Source organism: Cupressus sempervirens, chromosome 1, assembly GCF_028749045.1.
Source record: "Cupressus sempervirens isolate cs-2001-9-10 chromosome 1, ASM2874904v1, whole genome shotgun sequence".
Lineage (NCBI taxonomy): Eukaryota > Viridiplantae > Streptophyta > Pinopsida > Cupressales > Cupressaceae > Cupressus > Cupressus sempervirens.
This window is the reverse complement of record NC_143118.1, coordinates 474,473,960-474,498,896: the sequence shown is the minus strand read 5'-3', so window position 1 is coordinate 474,498,896 and position 24,937 is coordinate 474,473,960. Positions and strand designations below refer to the sequence as shown.

At 36.8% G+C, this 24,937-nt stretch overlaps 1 protein-coding gene across 6 annotated transcripts in view; it reads right to left on the bottom strand.

Moving 5' to 3' along the window:
- LOC149578339 (phototropin-1A-like) overlaps positions 1-24,937 on the bottom strand; it is a 338,062-nt gene that overhangs the window by 311,969 nt on the left and 1,156 nt on the right. For 3 of the 6 annotated variants that reach the window (XM_089828327.1, XM_089828325.1, XM_089828339.1), the window contains one exon: positions 1,224-1,393. The exons of the other annotated variants lie outside the window; for them this stretch is intronic. The gene's annotated coding sequence lies outside the window, so the exon portion shown is untranslated. The remainder of the gene's footprint in view (positions 1-1,223; positions 1,394-24,937) is intronic. 6 annotated transcript variants of the gene reach the window in all.

The following is a 24,937-nucleotide window of genomic DNA, read 5'->3' as shown; positions in this document are numbered from 1 at the left end:
TGCCAACCTCAAACCTCGTCCTATGTGACCTTGGTTAAATTTTCTTTTAAGATTCAAGAAAAACTCATGAAAGCATAACTCGTGAGGTCTCTTTTCATTTGACTGATTTTTAGCTCATGTTTGGAATGGTTGGAGGGTTGAGAAGATTTGCTTTTCTACAATTATCATTTATACTTTATGCTATTCATATATAACATTACTTAGGTTTCTTTTTTGGGTTTCGCATGTGAGTTTACAGTAATTTTTCAAGCATGAGTGACTAGTGGATGTCATACAGGTCATGACATACACAGATAAGTGCCAAAACCTGAAATTTGGAGAGATACAAAATTAGAAATGCAACCAAAAAACCTTTGTATAAGACTGTTCGCAATGATTCACCATCATTTTTTTGTTGGTCTAAACAGTGTAGTCTATCCCAACATTGACTTTAGGAGTGTCTTGCAGCAGAATGCTTTCTTCAACTGGACACCCTTATGGATCTCTACCATGTTGAATACTCTTATTTTATACCATGATTTCCAGAGTTGGCATTACAATTACATGGCACTATTCACCTTACTGGGGATTTTATATTTGAATATAACCCCTCTTCAACCTGGAATAATGCTTCACATAGTGGTCTGATGAAATAAATAATCTAGTTCTTCCTCCCAATTTCCTATCTCTTCTATCTGCTATCATAACCATTTGTTGGACAAAGATTCTGGAAGTCAACAGGAACAGGGTGGGTATAAAATGTGCATCAGAGATCTGACTTGGACTGTTGGACTCACATGCCTGCAGTCTAACATCATCGGATGTAATTTTAAGTTCAGATAATCAATGAGAGACTAATAAGGTTGACCGCACTTAAAAGGCAATTCTATATTATATTCAAATCATTATGAATATAACATGGAAGCAACTCTGTTAGAGCCCTTAACAGCACAATTGCTTTATCGTTCAAAAAGCACCTAGAAGTGAAACCCTTACTTGGTTGCATATCCAAACTATGACTAAAGCAATTTCAATGTTATGAATCATAACCATGTCGTATTCCTACAGTTATTATTATATCTTGAATTATGGTCATGCAAAAATGAAGTTATCATTTCGAAACGAAATAAATATGAACGAAAGAAGCAATGTCAATCTACCCATCACTTAAATTTACTCTATTCAAGGAAAATAATTCAGCCATAAAATCCAGATTTGAAGGTGTTGGTAAACAGATTTCTCACTATGAAATTATCTTTGAAATTGGCCCTGTTTGTCCTGTGAATAGTGACAATTGTGCCAACAGTTGGAGAGGTTGCAACTGATCACTATCGACTTGCAATCTTCCTCTGCATTTGAGAGGGGCAGCTCCCTTGTATGACGGGTGTATTTGTTATTGTTGTGTCCTTTTCACCTGAAAGTACAAAAGGATAAAAAGCATAAAGCTAAACAAATTGAATAGAAGAAACCCCACTAATAGATCTACGCATATCAAACGGGATTCCATAGTGGATAACCGCTTACAAGGAGATTTCAAGAAGATAACTGTAATGATGACAAAATGTGAATAACAAGCCTTGACATAAGATAAGATATGTTATTTCAATATATTAATAGCTAGATACCATGGAATGAATACATTTGCCAAAAAGGAAGAGTATCAAATTGCATCGGTAGAGAAAAGATCACTAACTCCACATACAAGAAGCAAGTGACTCAATAAATGTTGGTGTAAATAAGTATTCACTATTTACACTTACTTAAGTTTACTTAGGTTAATGCATTATTTAATTATTTTGCATTATTTTATTATTTATTTAGGTGAGACACTTAGGAGTTTGTGTACTCTCATGAGTTACGCAACTCTAATTATGCACATGGTTTCTACAACACTGGAGTTTGCATCATTCACTGAGTTGTCATGTGGACAACACAGTTATTCACTCTTAATTTAGCACATGTTGTCTACACCATTGATTTGCATGATACACTATTGTAGGCTTATCCTGACATCATCGCACTTAATTCCATGCTTAATGAAGGATAACACATATCTAGTGGACATGTGTTTGGTTGTATGACTTATCATGATGCTGACTTCTATGCATTCTAGAAGCTCTTCAGAGGCCTTTATATACAGGCACTCCTAGTGTACTCTTGATATAGCATATATGGCATATTGAATGAATATATCGTCATTCCAATCATACTCTCTCTATTGGTCTACTATTGTGCTTGTGTTTGAGTTCCTTGGTCTTAGGTGAATTATGGCCTAAGCCAAATTCTTACATGGTATCAAAGATCGGGGAGATTCTCTACAAATAGCTGTTCAAGACCATTCATGCTTCAACACCTCGACCGGAATCTAGAGAATCCACAGAAATTGAGAGCGTCTAGAGCCAAATCTAACCTTGCCATTGCGTCCAAAGCGTCAATTCGATGAAGATCGACTATAAATTTGCCTATGCTGGGTGAAAGTTGATCGTGAGGCAAAAAAAATTTGCAAATCGAAACGTGGAGGCCCCGATTTGCAGTATGGGTATGGTCATTTTCGAATCTAATTAATTGGTTTTTCAGATCTGAATTAATTCTCTCTACAATTTTGGGCATTTTTCCAATTGCTATTTTCAAAAAATTATTCTACTATTTTCCCCAATCGAGGAAAAAAATTTTGCACAACCAAGCTGTCAGATCCCAGCTCTACAATTTTGGAATATTCTATTAATTATTTCACAGGGATATTATTATATCACGCAGGCTACACAAGCAAACCTAGAAATTGCACCTCCGGAAGATAGCATTTGTATCGGCCCTACGAATCATCCACCGATGGCCACACAAAGCCCAGCGTTCACTTTATTTTATTGAGTGAGGGCTTCTATTAAAAAAGTCTGAAGTCTTAACTGAACCCACACATGTGGGATTAAGATTGCAAAAAGACCCTCTGGCCTGTATAACTCCTCATTCTGGCGTCGCAGAGAATCTCAGCCATCGAAAAATGCTTTGGATTTCCCGGAAACCACTAGCAAATTGTAGTGGAATTTGTTTTAAAAAAGGCAGCGATAGGGTTTTACCAACCCTACACCATGTGGTGGATTTCAACTCGCTCGGCCTGCAAACAAAAAACAACACACGTCGTCATTTTATTCACTAATCTCCTCCCCGCACTTGACACGAGGTGCAATATAATACACCCGCAGCGATCCACATGGTGACGCATTGCAGATAGGACACGTCACCAAACAACGAACACATCATCAATCTGAGTGAGCAACACGTGTCTTTATCGTACAACCACGCCAGCAATCCGACTCAGCACTTGTACAGCACAGATTTTTGTCACGTCACACATCCGTACAGGCTGTACTATGTTGACATCATCACAGGGGTAGGAGTCTGCTGATGTCATCGTTTCATGAGCCTAAATTTAACGATTGTCTAACCGTCATTTTTGGCCAAATTTGAACTGCTACGACGGTCGTATGACTATCAAATTTAACCTCATCTTTTGCTGATGCAACCCCTCTCTGGATTGATTTTGGATTTTGCAGTCCAACTTTGAGAGGCCATAACTCAGACATCCGGACTCCAAATTAGGTGCTATTTTTTTTGAAATTGGGTAGAATTTCCTAAACTTTTCAATGGTGCAGCTTTTTCTGGTTATGGTGCATGGATTTGTTAGAATTTGCATTTTTTGGTGACTGTACCTGCATAGTCCTGCATTTTGCAACTTCAAACGCTCCGTACGGGCACATCTGGAGTCGAAAACAGGTTCCATTTTTTTTGAAAGTGCATTATTTTTCGTCTACTTTCTAGATCTGTTATCAGATTGTAGGGTTGTGTAGATAAAAGTGTCACTTTTAACAATAGGGCCTTTCTTTGCTTTGTATTGCTTCAAAATTTTAGCACATTGTAAAATTTCAGATTTGTATTTCATATAGAAGTTGTAACAAGCAAAGTCAAAAGTCCATGAAGGCCAAAATTGGCAAGTGGCCCATTGTAATCGCACTACTAATAAAGTGCCAAAAGCATTTATTTTGGGTGAGGGGAGTTTCTTGATTTAGTGAAAAAGGGGAGTGTTCTTGGTGTTGTGTTCTCTCTTTTCTGCAATTTTCTTTCATTTTCTACATTATGAGCAACTTTAAGTTTCCAAAATTAACTCCTCATAACTATGCTACGTGGTCAATCAAAATGTGGTATCACTTAATGCATAATGGAGTTTCACAATATGTAGATGGTACTCTTCCTAAACCAACAGGTGATAAAGTATCAGCAAGTGATATTTCAGCTTGGGTAGCAATGGATAGGAAAGCCCTAGGTGATATATGTTTAGGGGTAGATGATAAGATCATGTATCAAATTAAGAAGTGTTCTACATCCAAGGAAGCTTGGGATACCCTCGAAAGCCTATATGGTAAAGTGTCTGAAGAGAATGTTTTCAAAATTGAAGATGAGCTTGTCTCCTTAGATCCTAAGTCATATGATTCAATACAGGATTTCATCATCAAGGTGAATGAACTAAGGACAAAGCTTACTGATTGTGGGAGTTCTATCAAAGATGATAGATTGATCTATCTCCTACATAACAAGCTGCCATCGGAGTATTCCACATTTGTATCTTTTTTTAACACCTCAAAGACTACCTTAGGGTCTACCTACAAAAAACTCACTTTTGATGAATATGTTGATCTGTTGGATACTGAAAACAAGTTCAAATCAATGGAGATTCTCAAATCACCTAAGTCTAAAGCATTGGTGGCCGACAATGAGGGTTCTCAAAATTTAGCTGGACAGTCTTCAAATAAAGGAAAGGGTAAGAATAAGAAATGGAAGAAGAACAAATCAGAGGATGCAGAAAAGACAACACCACAATCTAATCAACAAGGCAAGTCCTTGAATTCCAACAAGAAGGACAACAACAATAAAGAGAAGAAGAAGTGTGCCTATTGCAAGAAATCGGGTCATGAAGAACATGAGTGTTATCTTAAAAAGATTGATGAGTTGACCAACATCATGAAGAAACATAATGTTCAACTGCCTAGTGCTGATAAGGATAAAGGGTCTTCTTCAGATTCCAAGGGCAATGAGCAAGCACTCATGGCTAATTCAAATTCTTCAAAGGAATGGATATTTGACTTAGGTGCCTCATATTACATGGGTTCTTCAAAGGAGGATTTTTCTTCAATGGAGCAATCCAAGGTACCGCACATCTTCATGGGAGATGATACAAAAATGGAAGTTGAAGGGAAAGGAAACGTGAAAATGGAAAATGGAGAGTTTCAAAATGTTCTCTATGTTCGAAACCTAAGTTCAAATCTCCTATCAATCTACCAAATCACTCACCTCGGAGATGGACATAGAGTTGAGTTCCTTCCAGACTCAGTACAGGTGCACAGTCTTAAAGATGACTCATTGGTTGCAGTGGTGAAAGTGAATCATAACAAAAGGTTGTACTCTTTCTCCGATTTTGTGCCCAAGTCTCCTTCTAAGGCCTTGTTATCACAATCAAATTCTTACATGCAATTATGGCATCAGCGGTATGGTCATCTTGACTTCTGCTATCTTCAGCAACTTTGCACAAATAGAATAGTCAAAAGTCTACCCCAAATCAACTTTTCCCATGGTGAATGTTCAATAGATTCAATGGATATGCATCCAAAAGGGAAGTTACAAAAAGGGAAGTCTTCAAGAACACCAAGTGTTCTATAGATGGTTCACATGGCATTAGCAGGTCTTTTTGCATTCAGCCAGGGTCACTATATACTTACCTTCGTAGATGACTTTTCAAGATACACTTGGGTCTATTTTCTTCATAGTAACAATGAAGTGTTGAAGAAGTTTCTAGCCTTCAAGACTCATGTAGAACAGAAGTCCAGAAAAGCCATCAAAGTTCTAAGAATGGACAATGGAAGCATGTATGTGAACAAAAGACTAAAAGACTTTTGCAGGCTTGAGGGAATTGATCTTCAGATTCCACTAGCATTCAGTCCACATAAGACAGATGTAGCAACATTGAGGATCCGAACTCTTAAGTCTATGGCAAGTTGCATGATACAAGCCAAGTCTCTAGATCCATCATTAGAAGTCGAAGCAATCTCTAGTGCCACTCACATTCTTAATCAGTCTCCTCATCCAGCCTTAGATGGCAAGACTCCTTCTGAGGCATGGTGCGGTAGAAAACCTATTGTGACACTTCAGAGTCTTCGGTTGTCCTGCATGGGCAAAGATATCTTCCAGGGGATGCAAGGCACAGTCATCTCGGCCTTGTACTTTCATTGGTTATGAAGACAATGTGAAGGCATACAAACTTCTAGATCTTGAGACACATCAGATTTTTGTGGAGAAGGATGTATACTTCGAGGAAAGTTCATCCAGCTTGTCCTCTAATCCTCTCCGCACATCATATAGTGTGGAAACTGATAGTGACACCAGCGATAGTGCTTCAACAGATTCAGACACGTGGGGTTCTATCGATAGTTGCAGCAGGAGGTCACCACATCAGTTCAGTTTGCATGCATACATCGCCACAGTGATAGGTCCAAAACAGCAAGATACATCTAGTCTTCCAGGTCCAGCTTCAATGACAAATTTGGGGGACAGCATTGATGATCTGCCTCTTCTTCTTGATGCAGTAGCACCTTCTTCAGTTGTCACGAGGGCTCCATCCGACCCTCTTGTTCATTCTCTACATGATCGGTCGTTACAGGTTGAAGTGATTGTGGATATTTATGATCAAAAGTTGCAAAAGGGTTCTTTATCAATCGAGCAAACAAACAGGTTCTTTAGCTAGTTGAGCAAGTCCCAAAGACATCAATTATCCATTGGATTCTTTCCACACACAGTGGAAGCGTCTCATTTGTACCTGTTGATGCGAGTTTTGTATCACTTACATAACATTTGAATATTCAATAAGGGATATCAAACATGCAACTCCTGTCTTGAAAAGTTATTACTCATGAAGACATAAGCAATAGCTCCAATGTTCCTTACATCGTTGGATACTCGCTTAGTTTTATCGATGTGATTCGCTGGTAATCACGTAGGCGGCCTTACGCAAATTGTTGAGGATGACTTGGACTTTGGTGGGGTGAAGGTGATGGTGGCTCGGTTTGTGAAATGTGCGGAGGCAGATAATGTTGATGGTGGTGGTGATGGGGGATGTGTCTGCCAGTGATGATGTTGATGGGAAAGCGATGGTTGTGGAAGGTGAATGGATGTGCTCTAATACTTAACTTACTCCTCTAACTTGCTTCTCTAAGCTTCGACTACCCAACTACTTACTATTCTACTCCTACTCCTATGAATGGAAGGTTAGCAAATGGATGGGGATCGAACCTGATGAGAGCTGACCAGTAGCCTCACTTTCACAGGTGCAATGATTCAAAGGAATAATAAACTAGCTTATCACATAAAGCTTCCCAACCAGCCGCTAGGATGCTAGTGGCTTAGTATTGACCCCTATCAAACATTTACCAATGCTACCATACAACTATCCATCTACTTCACTCCTACTTAGCAACTTGAAATGAAACCAACTTTAACAACTTGAAAGGAAATCTAACTAAGTGGGAGTAGAAAACATGCAATAATACCCAATGTTCTTAATCAACATGCAAATCGCAACAATGAAAAAGAGAGCAATTTTGGTATTATCTTCGCAACAATTTCTCCAACACTTTACAAATGAGAGCAAATGGCCTTTTATAGGGGCCAAAAATACAATGGACGGTGGAGATCAAAACAAGATCAACGATCTAGATTGGATCTTCAAAACCCTAATTAGGGTTGCCACCCCATTGGCCAATGAGAAGCTACCACCTCATCAATGGACCAATGAAAAAAGTGCGAAAAGTGGCAACCAATGAGAAGGCACCAAAATAGTGGCCAATCAGAAATAGACACTTGTCCTATTCTAGAAGAAAGGGAAATTTGCCACTTGGGCTTACATCAAATGATCTTCTAATATAAATCTTCCCTTTTCTTTCATTTTCTTAGCTAAGGAAATGAACTTAGCTAGCCTTTCGTTAACTTCTTCCATAGGAGGACAATGTGTGTGCTTTGCCCTAAGTTCCATTGACTTCGCCACGTTGCTCGCTGCTTGAAGTATCATTTCGTGATCCTTCTCATATTCCTTTGCAAATCCAATAAAAGCATTGAGAGAGGAAAGGATGCCCAAATGCTTTTTCCTAATGGCAACTTTTCCCAACTCATCCAACCTCGATCCAAAATTTGTCTCATTGATATCCTCTTCTCTAATATCCTCAAAATCAAGTGCCACCCCAACGTCGCTCATCATAGTTGAAATAGAAGTGTCGATGCTTGGACTGTGTCGTGCAATCTCATTATGTATTTCTTCAAGTGTTCTAAATCTGGTAGTTAATGCAACAAACCAAGATTCAACTATACTCAATCCTCTCTCATCAACCAACCTGGCCCTTTGCAAATATGCCTCTGGTAGTCCAATGAACGCATGTAGCCTAGGAATAGCCAAATCTCTGATGGGAAGGAAACCTTTCCACTCCTCTTCGAATAATCTGAACTTGTCTCTAATGGCCACTAATGACTAGAATGTCGAGATGAAGGCAGGCAAGAAATTTCGCTCATCTTGGATTGTATCATGGATCCAATCCTTGACTTCATGTAGCTGAGTTAATCTCTCCTAAATTGCTCCCATTGTCTTGAGGAAGGGTTGCCTGGTACAGTTGTTGGATGGGCTGGCTATCTCTCCAATATTTGTTCTCGGCCTCCAACTCTACTATCCTTTCATTTGCCTTCCTTAACCTTTCTCTGATTGATGCCATACCTTCTTGGACCTCCTCACATTCCATATCATCTATATTCCTTCCCAAGTTATGTTCCACTATCTCATATTCTTGGGCCACAATCTCATTCACTGCCTTGTTGACTGTTGGAATAGCAATCTGAACCTTTCGGTGATCATCATTGTCTCCTGATTACCCTTGCCACCGTTCTTGCCATTTGTTTTTGGTTCTCGCTATCACCCTTTTCCATTAACCCTTGGATGTCCTTAGCTGTATGGGCCGTTACCACCTCGCCTCTTGGCATAAGCATTTGTCTTAACCATAGTCGTGCAGTGCATCTCCCCAAATTTGGATTTGGTTCGACTAACAAAGCATCACCAACGGCCTCAGGTTCCTGACTCGTTGCCTCAATGTCGATTGGTCCATCTTCTTCTCTACTAGTTTCTTCCATGTCATTTCCTTGCTGGTTCTCCGAGAGAGGGGGGTACTCAGTGCTTTCACTATAGCCACTTGATTCTGAATCAGAGCTCACCTCCACCGCGGCCCCTTTATCATTTGAATTGACCTCTTGGCTTCTAGCCTCAATTATACTCTCTCTTGATGGCGCTACATGTTGTCTCTTGGTTGGAGGCTCTGGATGTTCTTTGCCCTTCTCTACCTCCAAAACTTTCTTCTTGCTATTTCTAATCATTTCCTGTTGCTGACTATTTCCTTCATTCCTTTGTCCAACTGATTCTACTTGTCTCTCTTTTGGTTTCATCATCCCATAGGCAAGGGGAATCCCTTGTCCTTGTAGCTTCCTTAGTCCTTCATTATACCACGACTCAATATGTAAATCCACTACCCTTGTGACTGCTTCCAAGGAAGGATCCTGATAGTCATCCCAATCCACTGGATTCAATTTTGTTCCTTCTACTGTACCATAGTCTTCTCTCAATGTCATGTCCCCATTTTGGAGACAATTTGATTTAATTAATTTAATTAATTAGGTTCTCCAAAATAATGAATATTTTATGAGGATGACTAATTAATTATTTTAATTAAATAAATAAGTGGTATTGAGTTAATTATTTATAAAGTTATCAAATAAATAAATATTAAAAGGTAACTTTATATTTAATTAATTTAATAAAGTGACTTGAATTATAAAATATTTTATAAAGTCACTAATAGATAAAATAAAATAATGTTCTAGAAGCTTCTGGAGAAAGTGGAGAAAAAAGAATAAATAGGCACCCCGAGGCTTCATTCTAATCATCCAGATTTGTTGTTGTTGATGTTGATGTTTGTTGATGTGCATTGTGGAGCCTAGGGTTTCTGCAATAGTCACAACTGGCCATTGAGAACGAAAACTCTCAATTGGTACGCAATTTTGAGGGTGTGAAATATCACTTGAATTATTGCAACTGGGAGGAAGATACTTCAGTCTTCTATTTGTGCTACATTGAGAAAAAATATTTGAGTACAAAAAGCAGTCTGAAAAAGCAAGCCGAAAAAGCAGTCCGAAAAAGCAGGCCGAAAAAGCAGTCTGAAAAAGCAGGCCGAAAAAGCAATACGAAAAAGCAGGCCGAAAAAGCAAAACCGAAAAAGCAGGCCGAAAAAGCAAGTCCGAAAAAGCAATCCAAAAAAAGCAATCCGAAAAAGCAATTATAGCCATCTACAATCAAGGGCGGCAGCTAGAGAGGCACGACTTGGGCACTTGAGGAGGTTATTTTCTGTTCAATGGTATTGCAATACATATATTTATCTAAGGCGACTTCATATGCCAGGTCTGATATGTATTTTCATAGTTGCCTTTCACTATAGAGTGCTGTTGTAATTGTCATTTCGTATCAGACCTATCATTCATTAATAGATACATCATTCATTTTTACATTCCTCACAATGGTATCAGCAATCCATGGCTTTAGTTGTATTTAATTATGCATGTGATTAGCGTACTGCTATAGGGGAGTATTGAAGTTAGATATTTAGTGTTGCATTAGTTTTCATTGGCAGCTGTAGGTGCATATTACTTTACCAGCAATCATCATATTTTGATATCTTTGTAAATGCCAAGAGTCTTGGCTAACTTAGTATGAATATTGTATTGGATACTCATTCTCAATCAAGGAGATACAATTGCTGGTCATTAATAGTTGTCTTTGAGCGTTAATATATCATTTTTTATCAGCTAGTTAGCTTGCATACCAACTGTTTGTTAAAATAACAGTTGGCTGTAGGTGATCATTTTCATGATTAGAACTCATATATGCATTCACTATTGCCAAAATTAGTTGCATATTTATGTTAGGTCATTGTTTAGACAATTTGGAGTCTTTTGTAAGCATTCTCTTTGAGGCAAATCCAAACAAGAATCACTGCACCAATCTGAAAAGTTATATCAGTCAGATGACCCTTGCTTGCAAAGTGTTTGACGAAATGTCAAACAACTGAAGTATAAAGATTTTTGGTGTTTGAAGAAGTTATAACCTATTGGAGTTATTTCACTCAACACATTTCCATCATCCTCCAGTTGATCTGGAATATCGAGGCCTCTCCATCTAATAGCCCTCATCATGTTCACCGACAGCTTTGAGAAAGCTAGCTTTTTCATATGAAAGTCATCTTTGGCATTGGCCCAAAAGTCTTCTATTGTGGGAACATGCTTGAATTCATTTCCATGAGATACCTTGATAAGACCATTAGGATCGAATCCTTTCCTTGCTTTGTACCATCCTAGATGATACCATTCCAATTCTTTTCTGTGGCTTCAAAGGAGGCCCAATTTGGGCAACTATCATTGCCAATTACAATTGAGAACAAAATGCCTGTTTTCCCTTCATTTCTCATTATTCTATCATAGTGCTGAAGTTGCCTAGCCAATTCTAACAAAACTACCTTGTCAGGTGGGTACCTTGGAAGCCTCTTAGGACAAACTGTACTTCCTACCACTCTAATGTATGTAAACTGCAAAAATTGGATGAACCAACTCCCATATTTCTTTATCTTTGTTTGTGCGTGCGATGAAAGTCTCTTAGCAGGTGTTCCTTGTAGTACCCTTACTGTCTAGCAATTAGGTAGAACAGATAAGAGCCCATGTAGAATTGCCTTTGGTTTTGCACGGTTCTGAGTTGCAATTCTAAGTTCTCACTTATGATCTTGGCCCAATCAAACCTTCTTTTCCCTTTCTCGATCTCATCAATGAAGAAGTACATCCAGTTTTCAAATTGCATCCCTTGAGCTAGGCCCATGATCCGGCTGAGTAGAACAACGAGATCACCATATTCTGGTTTCAAATCTTCCATTGTGAGCCTCGATGATCTGTTAACTCCCTTCCTTCCCTCGCGTATCCAATTCTGCTTTAGATGCGTGTAATAGGCCTCTTCGTTATCTTAAAATGATTTAGTTGCTTGGTCCATCATCACAACCGTCATGCCCTTGTATTGGGGAATGTTGAATGTTTCTTCGATTGCTTGTTCGCCAATGCTGGCCAACACTCTCTTTCCTTCATCAAAAATGATGGATTTACTGTTTAGATCAAATCAGGATGCACATTCCATAATCAATTATGGACAAGGCAATGTGGGAGGAAAAGCCGTTGCATGTACAATTCCGCTCTTGTATATCCTTTTTGCCAAGGGGGATTGTCCTTCCTTTAGTCTGTCCCTCATCCGTATCATGTCCACTGTACCGATATTGGTGTCGGTTATTCTCTTCATTTTCGAGAAGAAGGAAGTTTTGGGCATCATATCCTCTTTTTCTTTTTTAGTGTTTGCCCGCTTGGGATTCTTACTTGCACTACCATCCTCCATGCTCGTTGCCCTATTACGGGATGGTAGAGTGGTGGACTAGAAGGCAAGAAGAACCAAGAGGAGCAATCTTTAGACTAGAACGAAAGATGGATGTCAGCTTAAGCACCCCTTGCAACTCTAGATGATGAAAATTCACCTTAACCAATAATCTTACAATGACTTTTCGGAACCTAGGATATGACTTCAAGAATTTCAAAATCCCTTTACAAATTAGAAATTTAAACTTCTGAAACTATCCAACACTTGCCCAACAAACAAAAATCAAACCTTCATATGCATCCCTTCTCCCAACAAAATCGCTAATTCTGACATAAGAAATGCAGTCCTAAATAGGGAAAAATCAGACCTTCACCATGAATTGTCCATGTCACAAAATCAGATCTGCCTCAAGAAAATGCCAAGAGTGAAAAGTTCTGCCCTTGTCTTAATTCGCCCAAGCATGGAAGTCCTCAATTTGCCCAAAAATGTCACCTAGGGCACAAATCGCAGCACATAGAAGGAGAACAAATCACCAGAAGTCTGCAAAAATCTGCCCACAAGGAAAATCGCCAAGGCCTGAAATTCTGGTCCTCAAGAGAAATTCACTCAACAATGGAGAGAAATCTGCCTTAGAACAAAATCGCCTAAGCATGGAAATCTGCTCCCAAGGAAATTCGCCCAACAAATGCAAGAAAACTGCCTTCCACAAACTCACCAAGTCTGGAAAAATTTGCTCCTCGAGGAAATTTGCCCAAGTATGGAGAGGAAGAAATGAATTGTGAAAAGAAATGGGAAAGAGGTCTCTTTTATACCCAATTTCTTTTCCCTCTAAGCTAGCCGACCTAGTCCTGGAGAAGAGAAAAAACAAAAATTAAATCCAAATTAAGGCCCATAATTAAATACTTAGCTCAAAATTTAATCTTGCCAAAAAGAAAATTGCATTTTAAAATTTGCCAATTAGCTCCAAATTGCAAAACGAAATTAAATGGTGCCTTGAGGGTGTTAAATATTTCCATTTAATGAGGGTTTAGTAATTAATACATCATTAAATTTGGATTTTGGCTAACCAAAAGCCATTTTTTCAATATTTAATTACCAAATTCATCAAAAACTAAAAGCTTTCAAGGCAATTTTAATCTATTAAAGCCAATTTTTGCAACTTTCTACCAAATCGATTTTGCCAAGCTATTTAAAATTTTATGACAATAAGATTGCCCCTTAGAGTCAAAAATCGATTTTGCAATTTAACTTCATTTCAACAAAATTAAAATTTTCCTTTTCACCAAAAATTTGAGATTTTCCAAAACTTAAATCTAATTAAAATTTCCCTTTTGAAAATCATCCAAATTTATACAATTAAAACCAAATTTTCAAAAGAAATCGTCCAAGTACAAAATTCACAATTTTATCCTGCCAAGTTGAAATTAACTTAGAAAATTATTCAGCCTAGGGATAGAATTGATAGCTCTGGAAAATCAAGTTAAAGCCAGGTGAAAATAAGCTAAGCCTCCCCACATTTGTCTTGAAGGTGCCAAAGCGTGAAATTTTCAAAACTCGAAATTTTTTTGGGCAATCCAAAAATTTGCCAAGGTGATTAAAAAAAAGGGGGTCCCCAAGATTTGGGGCGATGTGTGAAAATCTCACAACAGTACCCTTGGTCTTGTTTCTTCCTAAGGGGAGGAACACCATTTGCAGTCTTGGATCAGCTTCTTCATCGGAGCAGTCACTGGTCGGCATTCTTCTTTTCGGGGGGGGGGGGAGCCTATCTTGTCTCTCTTCCTCTTCTCATCATTCTCTTATGTATATACTGGATGTATGTCATAATTGGGGGGGGTCTTGATTACTCCATCCACCCATACATCGTATGTGTTTTTCATCCCTCTTTTTGGGGAAGGGTTTTTCCCATGAGGTTGTCCCTCTTTCTTTGCTTTATGAGAGATTGCATTTCATTATGTAAATGGGTACCTAACATGGCCTAGTAGCTGAGACCCATCTTGCATTTCATCCTAGATTTCGTAAGCTTAAGGGCATTCCCCTAAGTTGCACTTAAGGGGGGCTGTTGGTGTAAATAAGTATTCACTATTTACACTTACTTAAGTTTACTTAGGTTAATGCATTATTTTATTATTTATTTAGGTGAGACACTTAGGAGTTTGTGTACTCTCATGAGTTACGCAACTCTAATTATGCACATGGTGTCTACAACACTGGAGTTTGCATCATTCACTGAGTTGTCATGTAGACAACACAGTTATTCGCACTCCTAATTTAGCACATGTCTACACCACTAATTTGCGTGATACACCATTGTAAGCTTATCCTCACATCATCGCACTTAATTCCGTGCTTAATGGAGGATAATCCATATCTAGTGGACATGTGTCTAGTTGTATGACTTATCATGATGCTGATTTCTATGCATTCTAGAAGCTCTCCAAAGGCCTTTATATACAGGCACTCCTAGTGTACTCTTGATATAGCATATATGGCATATTAAATGAATATATCATCATTCTGATCATACTCTCTCTATTGGTCTAATGTTGTGCTTGTGTTTGAGTTCCTTGGTCTTGGGTGATTTTTGGCCTAAGCCAAATTCTTGCAATAAACAATGAACACATTCAAAGCATATGACTGAAAGAGTTCTTCATTATATTCTTGAAGATATACAAATCCAAGAACATCTAATGCATAACACAAATCTAAAAGTCCCTTTACAAATTTCTCTAGCATTTCCCCTACATAAAGTTCTCTCCTTTTACATTACGAATAGCCTTGCATTTATAGGCTTCACAAATTAACTACCTTCTCTAGGTTAATAACCAACTCCCTTTTACATGTTTTGGGAGAGCTTAATTAACCTCAAAATTTTGTGCCAAAAGAGTTGGTTAATTAACCTTGACAAAATCAACGCAAAATGACAAAAGTCATTATTTAAACAAATGGCAAATTAAGACCTATTACATCATAGACAAGGACAAGATATTGGCTTTTTCAAAACAATGCATATTTCTTGTAGCAACGAATAATTTATTCTCCATTGAAATCAATCTCAGATGAATCAGATGACCAACTTTTCCAAGCAATAGAATCTCTGTCTTCATATCATCTTATCTATTTCATGAGTGCAATCTCAAATCATTTGACTTTGTTCCTTAAAATGACTTTTGTTGAATAAATCACATATATCTTAAAATACCCTCAAACTAACATAATTTTAATGAGAAGCCACAAACAAGGAATAAGTTGGCAACAATATTTTCATTGATCTAATGAAGTCCATTAGAGGTATTATGTCAAACAAAACATGTGCTTTATCTGTGTGTCCTTGATTTGCCTATCTACCAATGCATAACTTTGTTCACATACCCATCAAACATTTGATTTCTCATGATAGAAAAGTTTGAGATCTCAATCAAATGTATAAAAGTCAAGGCGAATAGAAAATTTCGGTGAGACCACATTTCATTGTGCCATTTAGCCAAATAGTTATCTCATATGGCTTGTACCTCCATTTTACTTCTATGTTCATTTATTCCTTGTTGTATGAACTTTCTTAATCCCACAACATTCTAGTTCACATCCAAGCCACTGATACCATAGCATTCAATTTCAAATATCAAGGGCAATTATTTTAAGTTGTGTTTTAATTGGTATGACTGCCATTTCATTAACAATTTTATAGACTGTTGTTCAAAGGGCTATAACTTTCACACATAATAATATCTTATCAATTGCTCTGGTGAGAATATGACCAGATGGATTTCAAACTACATATCCAAAGATGAGAAGGATCCAATGTAATGTCCCCAATTTTTGGCAAGTCTATGCAGTTGATGGACTTAGCTCATCATAGCGACCCTTGTGAGCTGATAAGGTGTTTTGGGGGTCTCAGTTGATTACTTACTATTTTTAGTAAGTCTATTATTGGCAGTTGCTATTTTCAGCAGTTCAGTGGATGCCTTGGCAGTTGGTCGTCACTTGCAGTCAATCAAGTTAATAATTACATGAGCTCTTATTTATTTATTTATCATAGAGTTGCATTATTATAATAATGTTTATATTATTATAATAATGACTTTAAGAGAGATTTCTAAAAAGCGTGTTGGAAAGTTTCTAGTGTTGAGTTCTTTTGGGAAACTTCCATGATTTCTGAAGTGGAGTTTTAACTTTTGTGAAAGAAAGCTCATAAATGAGAGCTCATTTCATGGGGAAAAACACGCTTGAAAATATATTTTCTTTTGTGCCTTTGTGGCTTTTTCCTGATTTTTGATCTGTGCCCTTGCTGAAGTATAAGGGTCTCGTCTGAGAAGTTCTTGGCAATTGTGCTGTAGTATACAATTGGCCATTATCTCCTACTGTGAATTTTGTGGCTAAGGAGAACAATCTAGAATATTTTATAACATCTAGCTGCGGATTTCTTAGAAGTTCTCTCAGAATTGCAATACGTTGCTCAGTTATAACGTTTGCACTATCTCCTACTATTCATACTGTGCCTTGGAGATTGGTTTAAGATTACTCCCAGGACTATGAAGAGGATTGAATTTGCTCACCCATATTAGTGACTGCAATCTGGAAATTTGATTTGTGATATCAAAAGATTGCCAATTGACAACTAGTGGCAGTGTTTCACATAGTAATAGCTCCTAGGCAAGTTCTGAGTCGGATTTATCTCCTAAAGGGCTGGACAACATTGATTACAAGACCTGCGAATTACTACCAAGCGTGTTGGAGCATAGCCTTCAGTCCGTTGGCAAATTGCAGATTTGCGGTTATGTTTTATGAACCTTCCCAAGCTATCAAGTGTATGCGGTTTTTTCGGAAGGGACGACTTTGCATTCAAATCTCCAGCGTTGGCCTTTTAAGAATCGTTTTGCACACTCAGTTTGTTGCGAGCTCCTAATTGGATCACTTTCAGAATGATTAAGGACTTCAAATTCAGTATTTGAGCTTAGGACGTGGTCTCATGACTTTGTTGGCGCCAACAGTGATCTGCAGTTCGATTAGACGCCACTCCTTTCCTAGCCGCATTACCAATCAGGTTTATTAGTGTCTCTAGCTTGCATTGAAGTTGATAATGGTGATATTCTGTTAAGGAGCCATCTCTAAGATATATCTTGGGTCCTCCTTCAACTGGCAAATGCGAAGAATGGTATTATGAAGAAAATCAAGTTTCATCATTGTTTAAATTCTGGAAATTTGTTTCTTGTTATTTAATCAATGTTGTCTTTCTTTCTTCTAATTAAGTTATATGTAATTCTAGAGTTGAATGGTTAGACTCAGTATTTACCATGTACTCATCAGATCTATTGACAAATTAAATCAAACAAAGATATACAGAAATATTATTCATTAACACTGGTAATTCTACCAGATGCATACTTAGAGTTTTTACATCCAACAGTTATATTTTGAGTTATGACCTCTGCACAAAGACAATTTTTACTATCATGGAGAAACAAATTTTAAAAATTCCATTGTTTCTGTCGTCAACAAAGAATAGATTGGATATCCACCTCATATAAGGCCATTCACATTAGCCTCATACTATGATTCACATGCATTATATTACCAAAGTGTGCCATTAACTTGATTTTCTAGCATCTTTCATCAAACCGATTGCATCCTTCAAAGGGCATGCTCTTTGTTTTGTAACAACAGGCTTCCCTATTCCCCAAATACTAGCACACAATTCAAGAGCCCACTAACTATAATTGTGACTGAGCTGAAAATTATGGATCTCCAACTGAAGTGAAAGGTTTAATATAATATTTATCATAGCACCACAATATTTTAAACTAGAGTTTTCATTTAACCAAAGATCTCACAATCGATTCAATCCACCAACTATTTGCATTACTATTTGGATGTTTACAGTTTGTTATCGTCACAAGCCGGGGAAAGTACATGAAACAAAACAAACACCATGGCAGTCCCTGTCAGGAGTAGCTAGCATCCTCACAAACAGTTGGATGAGCTTTGTAATCTAGGTATATGAGTATACAAAAATTCCTTAAGGCTTCCACCATCAAGGTAGCACTTATTCTCTACTACAGTATCTTTATTTTTTAATGTGGCGCTCAAGTAGAAAGCAATATGAGTATTCAATCCATAAACCAAACAAACATCACTATATTTTTCGATGGAGTCTATGCAATATGCCTTGCACCTTATACTCTTTGAAGCATCCTGTCGAATAATTCACTTTCCAGACATTGATATGGTCCCAATATTATGTCGTGAGTTTCTTCCTCATGCTCAAATCAATCTCCATACTAGCGCCATATGCTGCAATATGTATTCAGCAATGATTGGTATCGCTAGTCTTTTCTTTGGATGTCTAATCACTGTAATGAATTTGAGCTTGATCTTCCAGGCTTCCTAGAGGTATTGCGCAATCGCCTCCCTCATGATCAGGACCACGAGAATGTTGTCATGCATTGTGTCACCATAGAATATAGGTAACAGTACGGAACTTTTTCAACTTAGTTTCACATTTCTCTGAGTCGCTTCATTATAGTATTGATCAATCAATCGACCCCAATTGATATAATGAATCCTTTTATTGAAGGCTTTCGTCAAGTTCTTTTAGTTTTTTTATTTGTTAAGCCTATGCTTGATTTTTGAAGTCTTCGACGTCTTTTTTCACATTTTTTAGCGTGTTTGTTTGCTTTTGATTTTTGGTTTTGCTCAAGTCATTGTTTTGGGTTTCCCCTTCGTTTCGATCTATCTTAGGGCTTAATCGGACTTGGCAGTCAAAAGATATGACCATTTTAGTGCCCAAAAAGTGGACTCTCCAAATGCAATTGCATGATTTAAAAAATCATGTTATATTTTAATGTTGACATTCACTTTTTGAAATATATAACATAAATTTACTTGATGTTTTGTTTTTAAGTTCCTTTATCACTGAAATTTATCACTTAAGTGACTATAGAGCACTTTCTATTATATTTTTATGTTGAGTTGTTTTTTTTAATTTTTCACTTGACTTTATTAACTATATAGTTTGATTTATTTTTGAGTTATTTTATGTTTTATTTAAAACATTTAAGTTGAATATTGCTTTTTGAAATGATATTTGCACATGATATTTAAAATGTATAGTGCAAATATTATTTTTGACCCAATTAAGTGATATTTCTTCAAAAATCAATTAGTCATGTGCTTAATTGATCAGTTAAGTTGTGCATATACATGTTTTTTAATCCATTAACATGTAAATGCCTCTAGAGAATGCAATTTTGCACTAGAGATGTTATTTTGGAGACTTAAACATGTAAATGCATGTAACTTAAAATATGCAATGAGTCTCTTAGAGTGCGACTTGCATCTAAAGGCCTCTTTAAAAACATTCAATGACCGCCAAAGAGTATGATTTGCATGAGAAACTAAGATTGATACTTTTTGAAACATGTAATCTCCATTATAGAGTGTGATTTGCCTTTGAGACACATGCAAGTGCAAGGTAAGAACCCGATTTTGGAGATTGGAGGGCAAAACTTCATGTTCTGACCTCTCAAGAGCACATTTCTCTCTAGAAACTCCAGATCTGCCCATGATATGGCTTGAAATCCATGAGACCAAGGTCGTTTTTGCTCCTTCATGCATTCGTATGCCCTAGACATTGAATCTCATGTAAAAAATGCTTCTTTTCATGGTGATTTGAAGCCATGTTTTTGCAAAAACCGCCCAGATTTGGGGCCATTTTGATCACATTTTTGCTCAAATAGAAGTTGGTTTTGGATTTTGATCTATTTTCATTGTCAAAAACGTTACATGTAAGAGCAGTAAGAGATCACGTTTTTTTTCAAAATAAACATCCAAGAACATGGTATTTGTCAAAATTGTTTGCATATTTGGGAGTAATTGAGCACGTTTTTGGCATCCATATCCAAAAAAGCCTCATTGATTGCTCATTAATATCCATTATTTGCAAGTGTGGAGGAGGTCAAAATAGATGGTTGAAGATTTGAATTTGGAGGAGACTCATTCTTTAAATCTACTAATCTTCCACATTTGGCTCTTTGATCTTCAAGTAGACATTTTCAACTTAATCCATGCTTATCTCGCTATTTTGTTGCATATTATGGCTTGTTATTGCACACTTGTTCAAAGGTATGCCATGAAAAGTGAATTTTTCCTTTAAATAAGATGAAAACCTTTATCTTCACATGTTTGAATTTTTCCCAAAATCCAATTTCAAGAGAGCAACTTACTTGTTAACATGTTTGAGTCTAAGATCAAAGGTATGTGTTTGTTTTGTGCTTGTCTTTGTTGGTTGTTTGCTTGTTTTTTCATTTTTCTTCTTTTTGAAGAGGTTGCAAGTTCTTTCCCAAGAATGTGAGAGCATTTTCACTTCATTCCACTTTCCACCCTTCTCGTGCAAGTGCATCACACCATTTCACCAACACATGTCAAAACATATTTACATCCATTCTTTACATATGCAATTACATATTGAGAGCAATTACATGTAATTTCACTCTCCATCCGCATTTACATGTAATTTCACTCTCCATCCACAATTACATGTAATTTCCATTCACATTTACATGTAATCTCATCCTTCGAACCTAATTGCATGATTACATCAAGTCATAATTACATGTAAATCACTTTACATCTAATTGCATCCAGAGGACCTGATTTTGGTAGGTCACTCTTTAAACACCAATGTCACCATTTGCAGACATCCATATGCATCCCAACTTGCATTCTTGGCCATACCCACAAAAGCTCATCTTCACCCACATGCAATCCACCCTTGAGAGTCCGATTTTGGCCCTTTTCACCCAAATATATATGTTTTCCGGTTCATTTCCCGCCACCATATGTGTTCCATAAGTGTCTAATTCATACTTCAAACACTCATTACTCATGGATTCATCATCATAACTCAAATCCCATAGTTTTCATGGATCTAATCTCATTGGAAGATGTTTTCATCTCCATGTTACAGTGCACTCTTCAAGATATGTCAAAACTTCTTCAAAGAACAAAGACATCTCGTTGAGAAGATATGCTTTGATTCTCAAGAAGCAATAATTTTTTTGGTCTCCATTTTTCCAATGGTTGTCCAAGAACCTAAGTTCATGCGAGAATGCACCAAGCACTTTACTTCAAAACAAAAGAAAAAAAAGTTAACGGTACTAATGGAAAGTTGTTCCGAGTTTACATTCGGACACCATCAAGAAGGTTTTCGAAGTGTCAGAGATTCTTGAATGTATCAATCTACAAAGAAGAATTCATGACAACTCGAACAAGAAAAAGCTTGATCACATCAAGTTTTCAAATGAAAATGGATAATTCATCAAAGAGAGTCAGAGGCTATCAAAAGACACAACACCATGATTATCAAGGCGAATGCAGTGGCACGAAATACAAGAACTCCCGATCCTGTGATCATCTGGGATAGCATTACTAAGTATAAGGCCCTTCAGAACAATCACTAGGATTGTTTCAATTCTCTTTCGTCTTCTTCCTTCTTTAGTTTTCAAGTTTGTAGATTGGAGAGTATGTATTGCATGCAATTGTGTAATTACATGTAATTTGATTTACATGTCCTTATGACATGTAATCCAATAATTTCTCACCTAGTTTGATTGGGTCAAAGCTGGTTGAGTTGCTCCTAGTTTTTTCTCAACTCCTTTGCCTACATAAAGGAGTGTCTTCTCATTGTAAAAATCACCTTTTGTTATATGCAAGAAAGCTCTGCCAAACTTGTGCAAGCACAACTTTGATTGTGTAGTACAAATTTGGGAGAAAAGTGAATAAAAGAAGCAATTGGATTTGAAGCTTTGACTAGAAGCAATTGTGATAGTGTGAATTAGAAACATTGACTATAATTTGCGCCTATTGTCTTTGATTCATGTTATTATTGTGTTTAATCATAGATCATAGTGAGTTAAGAAGCAATCGGAGCTAAAGCTTTGACTGGGAGCGGTTGTGGTAGACTAGAAACTATGACTATAGCTTGTATTGCCATCACAATTCACAAAAAAATAGTTAGAATTCATACTTCTGGAAGTCTTTATGCCACAATAGTAAAGGTTATTCTTATAGCATAGATTAAGACCAGACTTAGAGCCAAATCGGTACACCTTCAGCTAGCCTTTGAGTTAGTATTGGTTTATCGATATCACCGTTTACAACTTTAGATAGAAGTGTAGTTAGAGATTACATCTTACCCATTACTTGCTCTGCAAATAAGTGGATCCTTTTTCTGAAAGTTAAGAGGAAAGAATATTGGTAATACCCTTTCATAATCTCTCAACTTATTGCTTACATTGAGTTGATCCAAGGAATGGTGAGAAAGGGGGAGCCTTCCTTTTAAGGTAGGAGAGACTTTGTCTCATGCGTTGTGGTTGGTCTACCTATTTTGTGACTAGATTTTCACAAAACTATCATTTGCAAAATATCCACCCAATAGGGAACATATATTGGGAGGCTCTATATAACAAAATTTCTCTACAATGACTTTAAACATGTTATTTATTCCGTCAATCAGCTCGCAGGTAATCACTTCTCATGGTGTCAGCATCCAAAACTTTCTTTGTCCGCACAGACTATATATATCAATGTAGGCCAGGATCATCGATTTCTTAGAACCATGTGTTTTGGCATCTTTCCTTAAATGATGTTTAATACATTGTGGGCTTCTTCTTCAAGACACCTTGTATTGAGATGGCATGCACTACAATATAATATTAATGACTCGGCTTCATAGATTTTATCTACACACAAGTAGAAAGGGAAATATGAGCATTCGATCTGAGATTCACTTTGCTATATGCTAATATAGCTACTTCAATTTCACAAGATCACTTTGACCAAAGATGTCCCATCTACCTTCGGTCTCCAAGTCTCTTCTCATGCAATAAGTTGGGGATGCTAATTATCATGGTCTTTGTAGTCATCCTTGTTGTGATCAATTTGATACTCTCCCCACCATCCACCATCTCAAACACCATTAACCAAACATCAGCTCCTCATATTTGCATTTCACTTTGAATGTTCTTGGCCTTTGGCATGAAAGATCTCAATAACTCCTCAACCAAATCATTGTGCTTCCAACAACTCCATTCGATGATTAATAAATTTCAATTGTGAAAATGACCCTACATATCATGAGTCCCTGGAGATAACTAACCTTTATTGAGGTTCATTAACCTTGTGATTTTTAACCTCTTCTATTTGGGCAAAGAGGTTAAGAGTCGTCTCCAAAACACGTGTTTTGGGACTCATGCTTAACCTTTTTGGTTTTTTGAGGTTAAGGTTTGCAATTCAAAATGCGCGTTTGAAATGCTTTTCTTAACCCTTTTTTTTGGATGGGGGAGGTTAAAATTTCAAATGGAAATATGCGTTTTGAACCTCGTTTCTTAACCTCTTAAAGCTTTAAAGGTTAATGTTGCAATCAAAACACGTGTTTTGAGACCTTTCATTAACCTGTCGTAATTTGTGACTTGGGTATCGGATTTCAGAAATTCGAAGTGCTGGAAAGAGCTGGAGATGAGCCGGAAGCATTAAGATCTTCAAATCATTTAAAAGGCAACAAATTGCGAGCTCTTTTAAAACTTGAATTTTAACACACTTGACTTTGCTTGGGCTAAATAAGATGTAGTTTTGGCATAATCTGGCGATTAAGGAACCAAGGTAACAGAAGGAAAATTCCCTTATGCCATTATGTCATCCTACATTTGGAAGTTTTGAATCCTTTTAGTGAAGAAATGCTTATTAATTACTTCTAATACACGTTTATGAGTTATAAATTATTATTTTTAATTTCCTAAAATTATAGGTTTGTCATTGCTAGAAATGGCAAAGAAGAAGGCTCTAAAATTCTAAATTGAGCCTTAATTGTCTAATGAAGTGTTGAAATATAGCATAGAATGAACGTCGCGGGATAAGAAGATCACTCTTGGAGCTTGATTTATGAGAAATATACATAAATTAAATCCTTCTGCAATATAATTTATAGAACCAATGCTAAGGTATAATCCTGCGCAACAATACTAATTTATATTGTACTCAATACTTATTTTGTACTAATAAATCATTATTTTCAATCAACTAATTTATAATTTGTCAACAATAAAACTCATTTGCCAGTATAATAAACTAATATAGATATCTTAAATAAATCTATCTATAGAAATGCCAATAGATATATCCACTACAATATTATTACAATTTGATTTAGTACACTGAAAACTATTTATATATCCTTTATCTCCATTTTTTTTTCCACCAACTTAAGCTTTTTATTTTAATTTGTAAAAAAATTGATGATTTATATCTCCAAAGATTATAATTTTAACAAATATTTTATGTGGTGTTTATTAAATTATTTTAAAAGATATATTTTATTTATAATAGAATTTTAGATTTTGGCATAACCTGTTCAACGAAGAGTACATTGAG